Source organism: Suncus etruscus, chromosome 8, assembly GCF_024139225.1.
Source record: "Suncus etruscus isolate mSunEtr1 chromosome 8, mSunEtr1.pri.cur, whole genome shotgun sequence".
Taxonomy (NCBI): domain Eukaryota; kingdom Metazoa; phylum Chordata; class Mammalia; order Eulipotyphla; family Soricidae; genus Suncus; species Suncus etruscus.
Genome location: NC_064855.1, coordinates 5,209,780 through 5,231,830, shown reverse-complemented (window position 1 = coordinate 5,231,830; position 22,051 = coordinate 5,209,780). Strand labels below are relative to the sequence as shown.

The 22,051-nt window shown below is 37.9% G+C and overlaps 1 long non-coding RNA gene across 1 annotated transcript in view; it reads right to left on the bottom strand.

The window, feature by feature from the left end:
* Nucleotides 1-1,203: 1,203 nt before the first annotated feature.
* The window catches only part of LOC126016085 (uncharacterized), a 266,201-nt gene continuing 245,353 nt past the window's right edge, over nt 1,204-22,051 (bottom strand). The window contains exon 2 of the long non-coding RNA XR_007498256.1: nt 1,204-1,319. This is a non-coding gene — a long non-coding RNA (uncharacterized LOC126016085). The remainder of the gene's footprint in view (nt 1,320-22,051) is intronic.

Genomic DNA, 22,051 nt, shown 5'->3' with positions numbered 1-22,051 from the left:
TCACGGAACCATAGTGCATGTATGGTTTTGCACTGGATGAACCCACACGACACACACACTTGGCGCCTTCTGATGGATCCAGTCAGGAAGGGAGGGTTTTGTTGGCAGAGAATTAGGAAGTGATCAGAGTTGGACTTGCTGTTGTTGGCACATAGCATTGAAAGAACAAAAACTATTAGACAGCTATTGGTTGGCCAGTGGGAAACTGATTAAAGCATTTATTTTCCTTGACATAATTCCATCTCTCATCTCCTAAAAACAATAGCAGTGCATTTTATTATTCTGTTTGGTATTCACAATGCCATGTTTATGGTTTTCAGAGGAGAGGAAGTCCTTTTGTTTTCTTAATGAGAAAGAAAATAAAATCTGTGTTATTTTTCTTTTGTCCCTAGAACATTTGAAAGAGACAAGATGTTACTTCCCTCTTTTTCACCGCTATTCATGTTTGTTTATTTTCTAGATTTCTTTTTGCTTGAAAGCCCAGAAAAAAACAGACTTTTGATGCACAAATATAGTAATGATATCATTTTAGTTTACTTCTGTCAGGTAGAGAAATTACAAAAGCCCATGGCAGTACATTCATGCATTGCATGTGTCTGTAGAACTTGTATTGCCTCACTTTATTTTGATCACTTTATCAAGAGACCAGTGAAGGGCTGGGTACTGTTAGAAACTCCTGCAAGTCATCATAACAACCCATAGGTGTCTGTAGCCAAAGATCATGGTTAAGGGCAGGACATATAGTAGGGGAGTGATGTGTTAGACTTGCATGTGGCCCGATGGGTTTGTTTTCTGGCACCATATATGGTACCCACCAAGAACTTCCAGGGTGATGCCTGAGCAAAGAGTAAGCACTAAACGTCATAAGCTGCCATACCTCCCCCCAAATGATGGTGGAAATACATACTAGAACTTCAGGAACCACAAACAACTAATAGCAAATGCCACAGTAAAGTTAACCTGGAAACCAGATATTCTAAAGGACCCCGGTACATCACAATGAAGAAGGACAGGTGCATGCCTGGACAAAATGCTATGTGGCATTTGAGAAGGTGCCGTCTTCTCCTCAGGCTGGTGCCTATACCTTATGCCAACTTTGCTAAATCAACTTCAAATGCATGTCCCAACACTGCCGATCCGCAAAGACTGGTAGGGAAGTTTTGTTTTTTTTTTTTAATTATGACAACAAAGATGCAAAGAAAGAGGACAGGGTAAAGTTACAGTGGAAGGACAATCACCCATAAACATAATTCTCGGTAGTCCCATCGATGATATCCCAGCCTTGAACTTTCAGCCAAAGAACATTAAGAAAAACAAAACTGAACCCATGTACAATACAATTACTTTGTCCCTCAAATCCCCAGTTGTAGTACATACTATTTCTTAGCAGCACACAATATAATCTAAAGACATTAGACTTATGTAACTCCTTAAACATTGAGGGCAAAGTACATTTCTCTAGTTCCATGCACATGCTAACTAGTTTAAGTTAACCTCAAAAGTTTTAGTGGCTTGTTTTTCTTAAGGATTGGAGTCAATGGAACATAGTAAAAAATGGTATTAAAGTGGCATTTGTTTGCATAGGCCCACCAAAACATAAGGGACATGGAAAGACAAATTATGGTCTAAATACATGGAGACCCTACCCCTGAAGTTTCCTGGCACAGGACTGACTCTAGGCTCCAGGCAAACTAGTTTTTCCAATTCAAGTCATCGTCTGTAGTGGCAATACACCTCCATTCCTCACATAGTCTCTGTTGTTGGTATCATGCTTCTGTATTAAAGATCCTGGAGTCTGCATATCCCATATTGCAGTCAGGATGGTGCAGAGCATCCTCTCATTTCACCTCACACTTAAGGGGCACTAGAGAGAACCATGTCCTGTAGAGCAGGTCATTGTTGCTGTCAAGTCTTCTCAGTGTAAATGGAAGTCTCTTTTTAAGAGGTCGATGTCAGACCCTTGGTAGTGTCTTTCCTGGTAGAGGACTGCTTCCAGCTGTTGCTATAAAAGACCTTGGATGTTTCGTAGATAGCTTGCCTGGTTCGGGTGTGAATGGAGGATACCCATTCTTCTGAAGCCTGTGCCAGGTCATTATATCAATGTTCAGGGTGTAAGGTACATTGTACTGAGATTTATTAGATAAGAACTTATCTGTATGTATGGTGTTTTCCCATTTTAATGTGTCTATGCAAACAAGGATCATGGGGCGTCATTGGTGCATCTGGAGGCAATAGGAACAAGACCAGCAATTCCCATGACATAGTTCAATCATAGGCATTAAACTGAGGGACAGTTCCACCAACAATCCTTACTGAACAGCTTACAAAGAAAAGACAAGATAAAAAGTGAATAGAAACATCATGGTAGAAGAATATATAGAGAGTTACATCAGTTAAAGAAAATACCCATAAAATATTCAAAAGATATATGTGTTCAATGTGTGTCCTTCTAAATAGTTCTGGGATTTGTTAGATCTACTGTATGTCTTAGGTCAGAGATTAGAACTATGTGTTACTGAAGTTAAGAAGGGTAAATCTGGGGTACTGATGGTTGGAATGAGCAAATGTTCGCGCGGGGGCACTAGCCCCCGCGCGGTTTGCAAAATGTAGACTGGTATGAAATTACCAGTGACAGCCTGAGTATAGCTGAGCAGCTATCTGCCACCCACCAGATCAAACTCCACCCCCTAAGCCCCACCCTAGGCCAGTGTCCGGCCCGGCCAGTGTCTCCCCCGGAATGGGGGAGAGGGGGGTCGGGTGACCCAGATCCGGGCCCCCCTACCCTAGGCCGGACCACGAGGCCGCTGGCACATGGGGGGGCCTGCCAGCTGCCCGTCCGTGCCGGCTAAAAATCCTGCTCCAGGAAGGGAGAGAGACCCTCCCAAGCCCGAAGGACAGGGATTTGAGCCCCACCCTAGGCCAGTGTCCCGGCCCGGCCTGGGAGTGGGGAAAACCCAGGGTGCCCCGTCAGCTCCTCCCAGGAACCCACCTGGAGATCCGGAGGAATGGGGGAGAGGGGGGTCGGGTGACCCAGGTCCAGGCCCCCCTACCCTAGGCCGGACCACGAGGCCGCTGGCACATGGGGGGGCCTGCCAGCTGCCCGTCCGTGCCGGCTAAAAATCCTGCTCCAGGAGGGGGAAGTTTTTTATATCAGGTTTTTTTTGTCTTAGATTCAAAGATAGGTATGCCTATATACCAGTTGAATACAAGGTAAGGAATAGGAAAAAAGCACAAAAACAAATAAAAGGCCTATAATTTTTGTAAAAAGCAAACCAAACCCCAGAGAATATTAGCTCACCAAGACTCACTAACCAGCGACTCAAGAACTGGTTGAGGAATCTGGTCATTACTACTGAATCCCTCCACATTAAGCCTACTTAGACTTTTTAGAATGATCATACAATAATTTGAAGTTACAGTTAAAGTCAGAGATGCAGCTGTCACCCATCGTGTCAAGGAGAAGGATGATTTGATCAGGAACCATGCAAAAACAAAAAAATATCATAAAAATTTATTTGGAAAAGAAAAGCAAATAAGTGACAAATGGCTCTACAAATGGAAAGAGATGATGACAACAAGATGAAGGAATCATAGACAGAAAGATGATGGATTTAGATAAAAGGATGATGGACTTAAAGAGGGAAAGCTCACACTAACTAGTAGGTGATATTGAGGAAAGAATCTGCTAACTGGGATGTCACTGAAGGAGTCCTAAGAAAGACAGCACGTCATCACAGCTGCTTTGTTTGGAGATTTCCTTTGGCTGGGCCTTTCTAACCATCTGAAAAACATCTTGAAAGTAACTGTTGAATGAACATTGTCATTTATTCATGGTCTTAATTAAAAAACAACAGCACTGTTTGGCGGCAGCATAATTTACTGTGAATAACAGAGCTTCAGGCACGCAATGTTCCCACAACAACCCCACGAGCCAGGTGCCAGCATCTCCTCAGCCACCCTCCTCACCACTTGGCACACAAGTTCCATACACATACTCTCAGTGCCACCCTTATTTCGAAATAAACAGAGTAATTAAAAAATGAATCGCATTAGTCAGCAACAGCTATCACAACACAACACCACAGACGAAGGGTCTTCAGCCACAGAAATAGATTTTCTCAAACTTCTGGAAACTAGAAATTCAAGTTAGGTTGTCCCCAAAGTAGGCAGGTTTGGTTTCTGAAGCACACCTCTTTCTTTTGGACTCCCCAAAGTCCACTGAACTGAACTACAATTACTCCTTCGTATCCACAGGCACTGGTGGCAGGACACCTCCCAGATGACAAAATCCAAGATGCTCAAGGCCTTAAAAATCATTCTCTGACAGTCTGCATGCAGGGCATATCGCTCCGCATTGAATGGTATGCTGAAACTAGAGGATGCTCCACATCAGCCTGACATCGATGAAAGAAATGCACAGAATCCAGAGTCTTTAAATATAAGAATCTGATACCAACGATAGCTAAAGTGTGAAAAAATTTCACAGGGACCTTGAGAATGACTTGAGTTGGACCTACTGGTATGCCTGGAACCCAGAGTTGGTCTTATGCCAATAAACTTCTGCGGTGAGGCCTTTTTGTAATCAGGTCAAAGATTTTTTTCCATTTTCCCCATTTTTCTGGACCTATGCAAACAATTGCCACTATCACACCTTTACTATATTTTTTTACTCTTATCCTTTAAGAAAAAAAATACAACTTACTGAACTTAAATAACTGTAGTAGAATGCCTGTCTCAAATACAGGCAGGGGATGAAAAAGGGGGAGGGGGTAATGTTACACTGGTGAAAGGGGGTGTTCTGGTTATGACTGTAACCCAACTATGATCATGTTACTTAAATAAAAAATATATTTAAATAAAAAAAGAAAAATATATATACTTCCAAATCATATCTTAAAAAAAAATCATGCTCTGACTCTAGGTTTTGCACCTGGAAGTTAATAGACAGTTGAAAGTTGAGCCAAGATCAAGGACAACTGTAATTGTCCTAAAACTTAATAGTATGGACACGGTGTCCTTCCCCCAAGAGCCTAAATATAAAGACAGTCTTCCCCATTTGTTTTCTTCCCCAAACACCTAACTTTTACTCTGTTTGTAAAGATAAGCTATGACTTAGGGGACCAGAGCTTCCTCTGGTTAGTTTGCAGATCAAATGCACTGTGCCTCTTAGTGAATAGACCAAGATAGGATTTTATTGCTCATTCTGGTACCAAAGGTCTCCTGTCCATACTTCCTGTGGTCTTTCCTTCAAGTTTTTTCTCAAGAACCAGCTTCTCATTGCATGCAATTATGAGGAGAACATTCATAGTCCATATCCCAGCCTGTGATTAATTACCAAGAAAACACTTTCTAGACTCATCTCTGCCAGTCTCTCAAAAATCTGTCCCTTAGAGAGTAGTAGAGCTGGACTGTCATAGTTACAATCTGAAATGTATCTATGAAAATGTGGCCCAAATAGAGAAAAAATCACATAAAAAAAAGGAACCACATGACTTAAAAGTGATTGTTTAGGGGGCAGAGAGGTAGGTAGAGCATTTGTTTGACACACATGTTTGGTACCCCAAAAGACACACCAGCCCTAATAGAAGTGATCCCTGAGTGCAAAGCTCAGAAGTAAGCCTCAAGAACAGTTGAAGTTGGCCCCATAACAAACAAAATAACAAACAAAATTGATTGCTTAAAGGGTCAACAGCACTGAACTTGAAGACGCAAAGAAATGGAAAGGCAGCCAAGAGTGGGCAGCCGCTAACCTGCATGCTGAGACCTGCTCTTACCCAGTAGAAAATGACTTTGTGGAAAATTATCTTTCTTTTCTTTTGCTAATAACTTTACCATACCCACTTTCTGGCTGTAAAAACCTTGCATTTTAAACAACTTCCTGCAGAGACCTTCTGCTTGCTGGGTGGAAGACTTCCCAGGTCAAAAAATTCTGGAATAAAGCCAATCACATCTTTACTATGAACCTGCTTAGGTTTTATCTAGTAAACACTGTTGACAAGAATATTTTCATTTGACTTTGACAGAGGTTCTTGAAGTTAATCTACATATTCAAGTAGAAAATAATTTTTCTGGTTCTTCCCTTTTGTGGAAATCTTTCATTCTTATAGTAGAATGTGGGTATTATCAATTTTAATGCTGTTCTTCTAGTTAAGGGATAGGTGAGATGAGTCGAAGAAAGCCCATTTTACCTACATGGTAAATTTATCCAGTACCCCCAAAAAAGGGTGTCTGAACGGGAGTTTACTACTCTGCCAGCTCAGGAGTGGAGCTTTATACCAGGCTGTAAATCTTTTTCAACTAGCTGATCACTCCACTCTCATGCTGCCATCTGACTCAGTTTAATTTTGAGGCAAGTCTTTGTGGATTATTTGGATGATTTATGCTCAGCCATTAGAGATACCCAAGCAAAGACCAATGAGTTTGGCTGTATCTAGAGTGCCAGGATTTGATCCTGTTAAGAAAACCAAGCTAATGGTCTGTTTCCTAAAGCTTGTGTCTTCTAGACCTTCAGATCAATGATCAATCCTTCGACTTGAGTACTCAGAGAACGACTCTCAGACATATATTCAATTAATCTTGATATAGGGGCAAGAAATGAAAGATGGAGCAAGGAAAGCCTCTTCAACAAGTGGTGTTGGGACAACTGGTCAGCAAAATGCAAAAATGCAAACTCAGACCTCTATCACCATGAGCAAAAGTCAAATCAAATATTAAAAACCTTGATATTAGTCCCAAAGCTACAAAGCATACAGAAGAAAACAGGCAAAATGTTCCATTCAAGAATTTTAAGGCATCTTTAAAGAGGAAACAGCACTGTCCAAGCAAATGGGAGCAAAGAGAAACAAATAGGACTACATTAAACTGAGAAGTGTCTGCACCTCAAAAAAAACAGTGATTAGGATATAAATGTCACACATGGAATGAGAAAAACTATTTACCCCAAATCCAAATGATAAGAGGCTAATATTTAATATATACAAGGTATTAACAGAATTTAAAAAAATATAACGTCATCAAAAATAGTGAGAAGAAATGAATATTTCCTCAAAGAAGAAATTCAAATGACCAAAGTCACATAAAAAAATTCTTTATATCACTAATTATTACAGAGATTAAAAAATTAATGAGGTATCATCTCATGCCACACACAAACACAAAAAGTCTGGCACACATCACAAAGAACAGAAACAACCAGTGTTGAGTGGATGGAGAAAGAAATCAACTTTTATTCACTGCTGGTAGGAATGCTGTCTAGTCCAGCCTTTCTGGAAAATAATATGGATACTCCCCCAAAAGCTGAAAATTGAGCTTCTGTCTGATCCAGTATTACCATTCCTAGGGATATAACTTAGGAACACAAAAACACAATACAAAAATGCACTCTGTATGCCTATGTTCATTGCAGCACTATTTACAATAGCTAGAATCTAGAAACAACCCAGATACCCAACAGAAGATGAGTGGCTAAAGAAATTATTTACATAATGGAATACTATGCAGCTGTTAGGAAAAATAAAACTATGAAATTTGCTTATACATGGATGGAAAAGTAATCTATTATGCGGAGTTAAATGAGTCAGAGGGAGAGGAATGCACATAGAATAGTCTTACTCATCTGTAATATATAAGAAAAATAAAAGATAGTATAGCAATAATATCTAGACACAATAGGAATGAATGCCAGGACATTCAAGACAAGAAATTTGCCACAAAAAGCTGTGCGTGCTGTTAGAGCCCAACCACAATGACAACTACCACGACAATAATAATAAAGTAAAGAGGCAGAATGCCTAAGTGATAGATAAGAGGTTGGGGAAGAAGAAAAATGAAAGACATTGGTGTTGGGAAATCACAGTGATGAAGGTTGGTGTATATTTTATGATTGAAATCCAAGTATCAACACTTTTATAACCACTGTGTTTAAATAATGAAATTAAAAAATTATACTCCTATTAAGATAAACTTGTGTCTTTGTTGAATAAACTGACTTTTTCTTTGGCTACCTTTTTTTGTTCAGTTCAATAATGAGAAACAAACTCTTTAATGCATAAGAACTTACATGTTTTCATGAAAAAACACTTTGAAATATAGTTAAATAAAAAATAGAAAACCTCAATTAAATAATGGGCCACTTAATTGGTGTAAAGCTAGGCTTGAGATCTATGCTTGTCCATGTCACAATACAAGCCAAATACATTGCATTTAAGTTAGTATTAGTAACTTAAATTAGTATAAATGATATTGTTTTTTTTTTGTGGTTTGTTTTCGAGTGGTATAACTGGTGGTGCCCAGGGGTCACTCCTCTCTCTAACTTTAGGAATTATGCCTGTTAGTGCTCAGGGGATCATATGGGATGTTAAGAATTGAACCTGGGTTATGAACCTTAAATCTGGAAACACAAGAACAACAATGCAAAAATAAATATGTGCTATAGCGCATCCTATTTCTAAAGGTAGCCTTCAATTCCTTTCCATCTAGGATCATATTGTATCATGAATATTGAGCAGTTCTGTTCACTCATAAAATATTTAGAACAAAATTTTGTAATCGTATCTTTATATTATTGTGATGGTGTTTGTAAATACCTCTCAAATTAATGAAGACAACAATAAATGAGTGAGAGTCTGATTTATAGATGCCAAAGACAAACTTCTAGAAGTTTTTTCTGGAGCTTCTGTTATCATGATAAATGGCACCATCATACCTTTTTTATAATTATCTTTATTTAAACACCGTGATTACAAATATGATTATAGTTGTATGATTACAGTCATGTAAAGAACACCCCCCTTCACCAGTGCAACATTCCCACCACCAATTTCCCAGATCTCCCTCCTCCCCAATCCACCCCACACCTTTACTCGAGACAGGCTTTCTACTTCCCTCATTCATTCACATTGTTATGATAGCCATCATACTTTTTAAAATGATGCCTTTTGTCATCCTTGGTTTAATTCAGTAGGATAGTTTTCTGGAAACCAGCATTGTTCATGCAGGAGTTCTAAGTGAGCATGTTCTATTTCCCCAAGTAGAGGTTTCTGTTGTACCAGATTTCAATACAAGCAGCTGGCATTCAGCATCCAAAATGTATCAAGCACCTCTTTTTGAATAGGGATACCAGTGGAACAATTCAAAGCTCATCTCCCTGCTTCAGAATGGCGAGTTTCTTAGCAACAGAACCAACAGAGCCCCAGAGGTTCTTACCTGGATTGTTGAAGTTGTGAGGTACCAATTATATACCTCCCCGGTGAGAAAAAGACTGATTCTTCCTGTGTACCTTCAACCCACCAACCCCCTTGGTCCCTGAAAACATGCAAGAATACACCCAACACAGCTAAAAACAGATGTTGAGGCAAGAGTGCAATACAGGGGGAAAATAAGCATGGTGGAACAGAGAGTTTTGTCTACATGGTATGGAATGAAGTCTTCCTTAAAGTACTTTCTAATATTATGCCCATTTACAATTTTTTGGTTTTACTTCCATTTTCAGATTGTTTCCAGTCAGATACCTATTCCTTCAAATAAATTACCAAATATTCTTCCCAGTTTATTTTATCCTTCTTAGTCATCAATTTTTTGTTCTTCATCCATTAATTTTAATTATTGTATAGATTACAGGGCCGGGGTGATAGAACAGTGGTAGGGCATTTGCCTTGCATGTGGCTGACCCAGGTTTGATCCGTGGTATCCTTTATGATCCCCTGAGCCTGCCAGGAGTGATTTCTAAGAACAGAGCCAGGAGTAACACTGACAGGTGTGGCCTAAAAACAAACAAAAAAAATTGCACAGATTTCTATAGGTATCCATAGATGCCTCTAGTTTCCATCAGTTAACACAACCCACCACAATTCCCATAAATTAACACTGCATAAATTGAGCAGAACATTGATTTCTCAAAGGATATTTGGGCAAACACAGAATTCTTGGGATGGCTACAAAGGTTGGTTAAAAATAAACATCAGGATCAACTCTCTAGATAGAGAAATTTCATTATTGCAAACTCAATGATGTATATATAACTTAAGTTACATGAGGGATTTGGGAAATATTTATCTGGCTTTCTATTTGTTTCTAGAGTAAGAAACTATACCATAAGTTGAAAGAATTTCTTATGTATAAAATAATGGCAAGTTGCAGAAAAGAACATCAAAAACATACTTCACTGCTAAATTTAAAACAAAAGCAAAGAGAAAGGCTACACTTAAATTTCAAGCTGTTGGTTAAATATATTAAGCTTTCTCTCACAAAGAACATTAGATAAAAAAAATCTCTATACCTAGTGCATTTCCTTATGATCTTTAAAAAATGTGTAGATTATTCTCATGATTCAATCACTTCTTGCTCCATATATTGCAAATGAGGGTCTATATTCGCACAGTCACCTTTTCACATCTTTCTAACTTTCCTCATGTTTTAGCTTTAGATCTCTTATCCAACCCTGGTCTCCCATAACATGCTTCCCTTTATATTTCCTGCTGGTTTTTATCAACTTACTCTAAGCAACAATGTTTTATTAATAAATTTGTATTTTGTTACATGCTACTCCTTGGAATAAAATAAGTTCCAAATGAGTAGGAGAGATAGTATAGTGAGTAAGGAGACTGGGCCTGCAGATGACCCAGTTCAATTCTGGGTACCCTGTTTCCAGAGCCCTACCAGGAGTAATCTCTGAGTACATAGCCAAGATTAAACCCTGAGCATTGCCAGGTAATACTGTTTCCTCACCCAAACCCCTAAATTCTAGAAATACAAGGATCTTTATGGTTTGATATGTATTTACTTAATGGATTTAGATCACTCACCATGGAGTTTTTCAATACATGTTTGTTGAATAAAATCACCAATGAAACATATCAGAAAATGAAGAGAGAAAATACTTATAATAGTATTATTAGTTCCAGTCTAGCAACATTACTGATTAACTCAGGATAATTCAAGAATTTTAATGTTAATAAAAACAAGTAAGAAAACAGCTTCAGAAAAATGATGGATATTACTATTAAAAATATACATGTACTCTCAAAACAAAACAGTAGCTTTTGAGTAAAACTTGAAGGTTAAGAGTAAATGGAAAAAAAAAAAGAAAGAAAACCAGATTGAAGGTTCAAGTTCACTAGACCGAAGTCACTTTGGATTGCATTTCAGAATCTCTAACTAGAAAAAGCAGTGGAGAAAACTGGTTAAAACCTGCACAGTATTAAAGTATATTCTATTAAATATAGCCAGCTTAAACCTCCAAATATTCAACCCCTTAGATTGCCTCGGTGAAGATAAACACTCCAATAACTTTTAATAGTTTTTCTTCATAAACAATGACCATTTTTTATCTGTAACACCTTACTTTTCATTAAAACCATATTTCCAAATGCTTAAAGATTGTTCCCTTTGGACTTCCTGCTGCTCTTTCATATGCTCTAAAAAATCAGTGCCAACAAACCAATTGCCATTTTAAAACTTTCCTCCTTAGTCATTGACAGAAAATTCAGGAGCATAGATCATTAAACTTTGGGGAGGGGGTTCATTATTGCTTTTGTAAAATAAAGAATTCTCTCCAGATTTAGTAGAACCGGGGCTTACTTTATGATGTCCTGTTATAATTTTTTAATTAAACCCTTATTTTCTTCCTAAGTATTATAAATGAAGATCAAAACATAGAATTGATTTAGTTATTCAGTTATATATGTTATCACTTATTCATTTAAACATTTATTATTAATATTACTATAAATCATTAATTGGCTTAGCAAAATATTACAGTACTTACCATAAACCACATACCTACTTAGCATCGCATTTAGCAGTTGTACAGATAAAAATTTTCCCTTATATTCTTTTCAAAGAAACAGAAATAAGTAGCATACAAATGATAATATTTGGACACGTGTTATTGAGAAACAGAATGTGTGTTGGATGAAGATGATTCCAATTGTTTGAAAATACTGTGCTCTCTTATAGAGTTCTCTTTTATATCACTCTAGATCTTTTGAGGATGCCAACTGTTTTGATAAGAGAGTTGTTCTTTCCTGAAGAGCAAACAAACTGAGCCAGAACTAAGTTGGTTCTTCTTCCAAGGTCTAGTGCTGCTTGAGAACTGTGCTCGGATGGAATCCTATTCATCCATCAGTGACACGAATCACTGGAATAAAAGATCTGGGGAGCAGTAAAAATTTTGTCTAGATCCTGCAGAGATACTACTGGAGGTAGAACAAATGATAATCTGAATTTAAAGCCCCAAGCACCTCCAGGAGTAAGCCTGTACAAAGTCAGGTATGACCCAAAACAAAGGAACAAACAAAAAGCCAGTAGGTAACCATCTCTGAGGGAAAAGGGCCTTAGTTTAGGGTATGTGCATGGAATCTACTGTCTAGTTTTTACCCACTGCACATAGTTTTTCCCCATTGCATAGTGCTGTGATGATCTATCGACATTCTTTTTTCTTCCCACTTCAACAAAAGATATGTTTTCTCCTCTGTGCTTCTGTTAAATTCGTTAACACTGTTGTGTGACCTGTATTTATACACAGAGACAATAGAGATATAGGTCATAAGGTCCAGCCCAGGGTAGAAAACTTGACACAAAGATAAGTGAGTGTACTTAAGAGTACAAAAGGGTCATGGGGCCGGAGAGAGAGCATGGAGGTAAGGCATTTGCCTTGCATGCAGAAGGACCTTCTCCCTAAGTTGGGTTGCTGAGGACCTTGATAGGCCCCCAGCCGTCCCCTCTTCTGCCCCTGGCCTCCAGGCTTTCCTTCCCTGGGTGCCAGCCCAGGAGGCCAGACAAGGTGGATGTTGGGTGGTCTCTCCTGGATGGGGTCCCAAGCTTTCCCCGCCCTTCCCTCAGCAGTAGGTGGGAAGGGCACAGGGTGGAGGGCGGGCAGATCCTGGCTTCCAGCTCTCTACCAAATCCTTTCTTGATCTGGAGGCTAGCTCTAGCCGGCATGGGGTTTGGGGAGACCCCATGTCGAAGGCCTTCTCCCTAATTTGGGTTGCTGAGGCCTTGATAGGCCCCCAGCCGTCCCCTCTTCTGCCCCCAGCCTCCAGGCCTTCCTTCCTTGAGTGCCCTCCTGGATGGTGGATCCTAATTTGGATGTGCTGAGATTTGCTCAGTTGCACTAAGGCAATTTCTTACCAGTCTACATGTTCAAAACCGTGCGGGGGCGCTACATATATTAAGAGTATTCCCTATCCTTAAGTTATGTTTTGTGTATGCAGAATGTCCATTTTGTATTCTGCCCTTTTGCACACCCCTACAAAGCTCATTTTTACTCCTTAACTCTCTCAGCTCCCCTACCATCAGTAACCAACATTACTCTTTTTAACTTCAGTACCGCATAATTCTAATCACAGACCGAAGCCATGCATTGGATTTAACAACCCCCAACTATTTCAAAAGACATAAAATGGACACGTATGTCTTTTGAATATTTATGTGTTTTTTTTCTTTGACAGCTATAAGTCTTACTAAATGTTCTATTATACAGTGATGATTCTAACCACTCTTTATCTTTTATTCTCTTTGTGAGCTGTTCAATAAGGAATTTTGGTGAAAGAGTCCCCCAGTTTAATGCTTCTGATTGAACCATGTCATGGGGATTGTTGGACTTTTTCTTATGACCCCCATATGCGCCGATAACGTCACGTGGCATTGTTCCTTGTTTGCATAGGCACATTAAAATGGGAAAATACTATACATACAAATAAGATCTTATCTAATAGAAATTGGAACACACAAATCTTTTAGTGCAATGGGACCTTACACCCTGAACATTGACATAATGACCTGGCACATGCCTCAGAAGAATGGGCATTCTCCATTCACCGCTGAACCAGGGAAGACATCCACGAAACATCCAACATCCAAGTTTGTCAATAACATCACCTGGAAGCAATCCACTACCAGGGAAGACCCTACCGCTGCTCTGACTTTGACGTGCTCAAAAGAGACTTTTCTTAACACTGAGAAGACTTAACAACAACAACAACGACCTGCTTACATGACAGTGCTCTCTGCATTGCCCTTTAATGGTGAGGTGAAACTAGATGATACTCCACATCCTGACTTCAATGTAGAATATGCAGATTCCAGGATCTTTAATACAGAAACATGATACCAACAACAGAGACTGTGTGAAAAATAAAAGTATGTTGGCACTATAGACAATGTCTTGGATTGGACAAACTAGCTTGCCTGGAGCCTAGAATTGGTCTTATGCCAGGAAACTTCAGGGGTAGGGTCTCCTTGTATTTAGGCCAAGGTTTTTCCTTTCCATGTCCCTCATATTTTGGTGGGCCTATGCAAACAATAATCGCCACTCTAACACCGTTTTTACTGTGCTCTTTTGACTCTAATCCTTAAAAAAAAAACCACTTAAACTTTTGAGGTTAACTTAAACTAATATGCATGTGCATGGAAATGTAAAAAAAATACTATGCCTTAATGTTTAAGGAGTTACATAAGTTTTATGGCTTTAGATTGCTTTGTGTGCTGCTAAGAAATATTATGATGTATTACATCTGGGGACTTGAGGTACGAAGTAATTGTACATGGGTTCTGTTTTATTTATCTTAATGTTCTTTGGCTGAAAGTCTAAAGTTAAGCTATCAGCAAGGGGACTTCTGAGAATTCTGTGTATGGATGATTATCCTTCCACTGTAACTTTACCTTGTCCTCTTTCTTTGCATCTTTGTTCTCATAATTAAAAATTTAAAAAAAGAGTATAGAAGGGTCATGGGGCCGGAGAGATAGCATGGAAGTAAGGCGTTTGTCTTGCATGCAGAATGATGGTGATTCAAATCCCGGCATCCCATATGGTCCCCAAGCCTGCCAGGAGCAATTTCTGAATATAGAGCCAGGAGTAACCCCTGAACGCAGCCGGGTTTGACCCCTCCCCACAAAAAAAGAGTATAGAAGGCTCTACTAGGACAATGGTAGTTAGAACTGATAACAATGGACAATAATTTAGTGCTTTAAGTGGAGAGACTAGCATGCAAGGCACCGCTCCATTATCAATAGTGCAAACCACAGTGTCAAAAGGAGAGAGAGAAAAAAAGAGAGAGAAGCAAATTGCCTGTCCTAGAGCAATGTGTGTGTGAAAGTGTTGGGGAGGGAAGGAAATAGGAGACATCAGAGACTGGAAGGGTGTACTGGTGAAGGATAGTGTACATTTTTAATTTATTGGTGGAGGTTGGGTCTCACCAGTGATGCTCAGTGCTTACTTCTGGATCTGCATTAGGAAATTACTCCTGGTGGTGTTTGATGGGTGTTATATGGGATGCCAGAGTTCAAATCCAGTTAATCACATGCAAGGCAAATATCCTACCTCCACTAGTATTACTTCGGCCCCACAAGAATTTTTAAAATGAAGGCAAGTGATTCTACCGATAAAAGCACAATCACCAACACAGAACTATCTGGCTGATGGCCTTAAAATAAGTGATTTGAAAAAATTGCTCTTCAAAACTTGGCTTCTGAATTTTAGTGCATCTGTAAATTGCTGATGTGCTAATAAGTGTATATTGCATATGATATGCATATTACAGAAATTGCACCCAAGAAATAGACATCATGAAAGAGATGTTCAATTTCTTTTATTATCATCTAAGTCAATTTTTGTCAAATAAACTCAAAGAAACTGCTCAGTAGAGGAGCCGGCTGAATAATCATCATGTGTCACCATAGATCTCTTTTTGTCTGAAAATACGAATGTTTTAAATATATGCCTACATTTTATTTATAAGAAGCATGAAAGTGAAGCCAAGAAAAGTGTTGGATACAATCTGCTTTTGGACAAATGGCATTTAAAATATAGTGTACAGTATGATTAAGCAGTTAAATTTAATAGAGTGTGAGTTTCTGTTCCCATAAAATCATTTTTCTTGGCTTGTATTGATTTGCTAGCACCTTACTGGGTGGAATACATGTTTTGTTGGGTGTTTTTGGTAATCTTATCGATTCGCTCAAGTTGAGAGGATAGGAAGTCAAGGAAAGATTTGTATTCCATTTTCATTTAAAAGTCAGTTGTGACTAAGCTTACAAACCAAAGATAACCTTCATTTATACATTATGTCTTTTTCAAATTTTGTTTTCCATGGGAAAGTCTCTTTAGTTCATTAAGTTTTAGATTACTTAATAGAAAAGGGGCAGTTTAATATCTCTTTTTCCTTTCTGAGTCAGAGAAACTCAAAGTATAGAAATCTATGCAGACAGAACTGAGACCTATGTACTTCAATAGGACCTTGTGTAAATTCCAATGCATGAAGCAGTGTAACCAAAAATTCTGAAATACAGTTAGCATGAAGAAAAAAGAGAGTTTTTATGGTGTATGCTGGTATTTTGCTCTGTTTTGTTGGACTAGGGCATGTGTTAGGAGTACACCATGAGACAGAATGATGAGACCTTGAAAAACAAGTACTGTCTATATTTCTATAGACTTAGAAGCAATGCAAGAAAGGGCATTCTCAGGATTGTTAAGATGCATTGAAGAAAACATCAAATAATTTTCTAACAAGATAAGCTGAAGCTGAAATGCTGTTTTTAAAGGGAACTATATTCTAGAGAACACTAGCAGAATAAACCAAATAAAAATTCAAATGTGTATTTGAATTTTTATTGTCTGAACTTTCACTTGCACCCAGAGAATCTATAACATCATTAAAGTTTATTCATGTTTATGATAAATAAGAATTCTGGAAAAAGGCATAATCAATCTATAATTTAAAATCACAAGTTGTGTTTACATAAGAGATAATATTTGTTTTCTAGAAGAGAATTATTCTATCATTGAAATATTTTAGACAAAATAATAAGATATTTAAAAGGCTGAACTTCCTATTTTGTACAGCCCCAGTTTCTCCATTTCAGGATTTCATTTTTGGTTGCAATGGTCCTTTGAGAAATCAAAGTATTTTTCTGATTATAGTATATAATTTTATACATAATCATATATACAATTCTATACATAACTATGTATAATTATATAGTAGATTCATTCCATATTATTGCAGAGTTTAATAATTAGGATGCTTTTATCACAAGTAATATTTAATAATTTGTCCATCATGTCCCTATCACTGTATCTATTTAATGCAAATCACATGCTAACTATAAATATTCCTGAGAAAAAAGCATTCATGTCCGTGTATCACTTCATTTGTCAGATTACTTTTGTAGAAGTGGCTTCCCCTAAAAAGACTTGCTCAGTTACATGACAAAGGAGTTTATGCCTCAGTATGTAAAGTATCAAATTGCATTTCTAAAATACTGTGTTTTTTTTTTATTCAGCCTTCAGTTTGAGTCTTAGAAATATATGGATTATTTTTCTGGTATTTTCTAATGCCTTCATTACTTGAAACATAAGATCATCTTCTTCCATGATACTTTCAAACATGACTGTATTCCTTCCTCAAAAGTAGGCATAACCATCAGAAAGCATGGGGTTACTTTTTTCCTTAATCTGCTTGAAAACTCAGTAAAATTAAACTGACTTTTACTTTTCTTTAGGGTTTATTTTTTTTCACAATTTCTTTACTTAAATACCTTGGTTACAGAAATGTTCACACTTGGATTTTAGTCATAGAACGTACACCATCAGGAGCCAGAGTGGTGGCAACAAGTTGTAGCACTTTTTCTTTGTATTTGGATAATCTAGGACAGACAGTGGTTCAATCCCCTTGCATCTCATATGGTCCCCCCAAGCCAGGAACGATTTCTAAGCACATAGCCAAGAGTAACCCCTGAGTATCACTGGTTGTGACCCCAAAATGACAACGAGAAGAATGTACACTATCCTTTATCAGTGTGATCTTTCTGCTACTTTCACTTTTCTAAAAAAAAATATAGTCAAAGTCTATTGAAGTCCTAATCCTTATAAATGACTCAAAATTATGCTTATTGGAAGCACAGATTTCAAGCATCCTTGTTCCATTTCCCTATCTTTCCTACTTCAAAGAGAATCCTGTGACTGTCTAGCTAAAATCTGTCTTACTCCTCTATAATTCTATGCCCTTTCTAATTAAATGATCACAGATGCAGCCAGCCTTCGAGCATAGATTTCTTGAGTGCTGATGGTTTTAATAATGGCAACATTAACAATAATGAAGGACAATTATTCATAATTTATGTTCTTTATATGGCAGGTACTGTACCAACAACATATAAAATCGCTCATAAAATTCTTACCCAAATCCTTGATCAGCTCATTTTATAAAGGACATGAAGCTCTCAGAAATTTTGCTAGCATAACACTTAGACATTTTTGAATTATGATATAAATACAGATATATTCTATATGAGAGCATATATTTTTTTTTATTTTTTAATATAATTTTTATTTTGATCATAGTGGCTTACATATTGTTGACAATAATATTTTAGGTACATATTTACATAAAATCAGGGGGGCTTCCCATCCCCAAATTGTCCTCCCTAACCCTCCATTTTTGTCCTACCTCCCATTTCCTCTTCCCTCACCCTCAGGGCGGTTAGAATATATGGTCCCCTCTGTATCTAACCTACTACTTAGTAGTCTTGCATCAGTTTGGTCTTGCTGCCTCCCTTATTTCCCCCTGTAAGTGGGGGCAGGGCTAGCTAGTTCAAGTTACGTGGTTTTGCCTGAAAAAGAGAAAGTAAATAATCTGGGGTAAGGGTCTAATACCCCGAAAATGGGTAGAATCCTTCTAGAGGTTCTCATCATCAATTTGGGAAGTGAATGAGAACAAGAAGGTGAAACACTCCACCAGTACCAAAGGAAGTGTCAAATATCCAGTGAGGACTCCGGCTATATCGATAGGCACCACAAAAAACAGATAAAAAAATATTAAAAAAAATAAGAAACAAACAAACAAAAAAGAAAAAACAACAACAACAACAACAACAAAAAACACGCCGTGGTCTTGAAATAAGAAACATGGCGTAGCACAAAACGAAAGAAGAGAAAGGAAGAGAGAAAAAAAAAATAAGACTAATTGGGGACAACAATTTCAATAATCACATCCAAACAGAGAAATCGACCAAAATAGCTAGGTAAATAAAAATAATAATAACGATAATAAATGAAGGTAAGATATATATATATATATATATATATATATATATATAAATGTCCAAGGTTTTGTGTTTTTTGTATTTTTGGTTTTTTTTCCCTCCTGCCCTGGCACAGTAAATATTGGGGTTATTCGAAAAGAAATTCACTTGCCCTATGCGATATGGGGTTTCTCCGTCCTTGGAGTATAGTGTCATGGGATCAGCTCTTTGCTCAGGATCATTACTCTCCCGGTGGTGTTTTTTTTTGGTTTTTTTTTTTTTTTTTTTTTGGTGTGTGGAAGACTTCTGCTCTGTCCAGGGTGATACAGTCAGAGCTCTGTGTTTAGAGGTCACAGTATCTGTACAGATCCTCAGGTAGGACTTATGGTGAAGTCAGTCTTTGTGAATCTAGAGGTTCCGTTACCTCAGTGCCATTTTAATCCATCTTCTGTGGTTGGTGGTCTTGGTCTTTGCACTGAACCTAGGATGGCATCTAGAATAGCGTCTTTCTTTGTGCTTCCAGAATCCCCTTTCCGTTACAATTGTCTCTGCCGGACCTTTGGAACTGGGGATCATGCTTATTGTGCAGGTCTTAGCTCAAGCCCTAGACTAGGGCTTTTTTATTGGTCCCAAGATGTATACAGTCTGGTCGTGGTTCTAGCAGCCAGTCATCTGTAAATCACGATCTTGGCTTTTTGGACCTACCAAAGGGTGCCACGTCTTCTGGTTTTGTCTTGTCGTTAGCTGGTAATGTAGGCTAAACTGCTCTAAGGTCAAGTTGTTCACATTTTCCTCATTGTCGGGATATCATGTTAGAGCTGGCCCTTGTTGTTGACCCTGCAGTATTAAGGCTGTCCCAGATGGAGTTTGTTTCTTGCAGCTGTTGTGAAGAGCTGTGCCGTTTCTATGTCTGGGATCCAGGGTTCAAGGCTGGATGAATGGTATCTAATCACCTGAGGTCTAAGTTGATTCCACATGACATATTTTCAAGGTAGGAGATATCCCTGTATTATAAACAACTATGAGTTCCTATCTCTAGTAAATAAGAGCTCTTTTTTTTTTGTATGTAAGATTTCCCCTTTATTTAGTGTGCCTTTGCATGGGGAAGTGGTGCTCCATTATATTGTCGGTGTATTTGGGGTGGACAGAGTGGGTAACAGCAATAGATTGCATACCCAAAAACGATAAAAAAAAAGAAATAAAAGTATATGTGCCCACAAACATATATGTAGGACAAACAATATTTTTACACAATATTTTCTGCTTTGACCAAAGGATACAAGATATTTAAAACAGACACAGAGAGAACTTAAAAGATTTTGTAATGATGGGGTGATAGCACAGCAGGTAAGGTATTTTCTTTGAACACAGCCGACCCAGGATCGATTCCCAGAATTACATATGGTTCCCCATACTTGTTAGGATAATTTCTGAGAGCAAAGTCAGGAGTAACCCCTGAGCACAACTGGGTGTTGCCCAAAACCCAAAGACAAACAAATAAACAAAAAGAGTTCTTTCTTTCTTGTAACCTAATATATATATATATATTTATATATAGATTAATTTTTTAATAATGTCTTTATTTAAGCACCATGATTCCAAACATGTTTGTAGTTGGATTTCAGCTATAAAAAAAGAACACCCCATTCACCAGTGCAACCTTCCCACCACCAATGCCCCCATCTCCCGCCTACGAACCTCCTGTCTGTATTCCTGATAGGCTTTCTATTTCTCTCACTCACTACCATGGTCATGATAGTTGTTAGTGTATTTATTTATCTAACTGCACTCAACATTCTTTGTGGTAAACTTCATACAGAGATCCTTTCAGCTCTCATCTTTATTGTCTCTGGGTGTTATTACAATAATGCCATTTATTTTTCTTAATACCCATAGATGAGTGAGGCTATTCTGTGTCTATCTCGATTACTCTCACTTATTTCACTCTACATAATAGTTTACATCTCCATCCGTGAATAGGAAAATTTTATGACTTAATTTTTTCTGACAGTTGCATAGTATTTCATTGTGTATATGTATCACAGATGAGTAGCAAAAGAGTTAGTCTAACCAGGCTGCCATCATCTATCCTTATTCTACTCTGGAGATAAACCTTTATTTTTGCCAAGAGTTATTTGTATGTGATAAATATTGTACGAATCCTTAAGAACTACCAATAAAGTTCCATTATTAATTTTCTATCCAAGTGTACTGTATTATTTTTCTGTTTCATGAACTATAAAGATTTTTTTCATTTTACAGTTATTCTAACTACTTCAAAGTGGCCAATTTTCAGTTTCTTCCAACTATAAATACCATTCCTCACTCATCTATCAAGTAGCCTAAAAAGCAGGAATATCAAATATTCTCATGAACATAAACACAAAATGTAGGGTTTTTTTGTCACTCAGTAGGATTGTCAAACAATTTAAAAGTTTAACACATGTAAAAATATAAAGCTTTACATTCAAGTGTTATTGACTCAAAATTGCATAGCTATAGTTCATATTGGGTCAAACATAATACATTTTCTGAATGACTGAAATTATATGTATGAAAAGTATAAAAAATGTCAACCTAAATGATAAAATGAAATTTGATAACAAAGACACCTACCTGATGAATAAGCACTATTATTTTTACAGTAGAGTGAGCTAAATTTTCAAAAAAGGGGCTGGAGCCATTGTACAGTACTTAAGGCACTTACTTGCCTTGCAAGTGGCTGATCTGGGTTTGGTTCCTGGCGTCCTATACAGTTGCCTAAACACCACCAGGAATAATTGCTGAATGCACAGCCAAGAGTAACCCCTAAAAAACATGGAGCATAGCCCCAAACAAACTAAAGTACATCTTAAAAAGTAAACTTCCAGGGACAGAGCAATAGCACAGCAAGAAGGGCATTTGCCTTACATGTGACCAACCTGGGTTCAATCCCTGGCATCTCATATGGTCCCCCAAGCTTGACAGGAGTGATTTCTGACCAAAGAGCTATGTGTAACCCCTGAGTGTTGCTGGGTATGGTCCAAAAGTA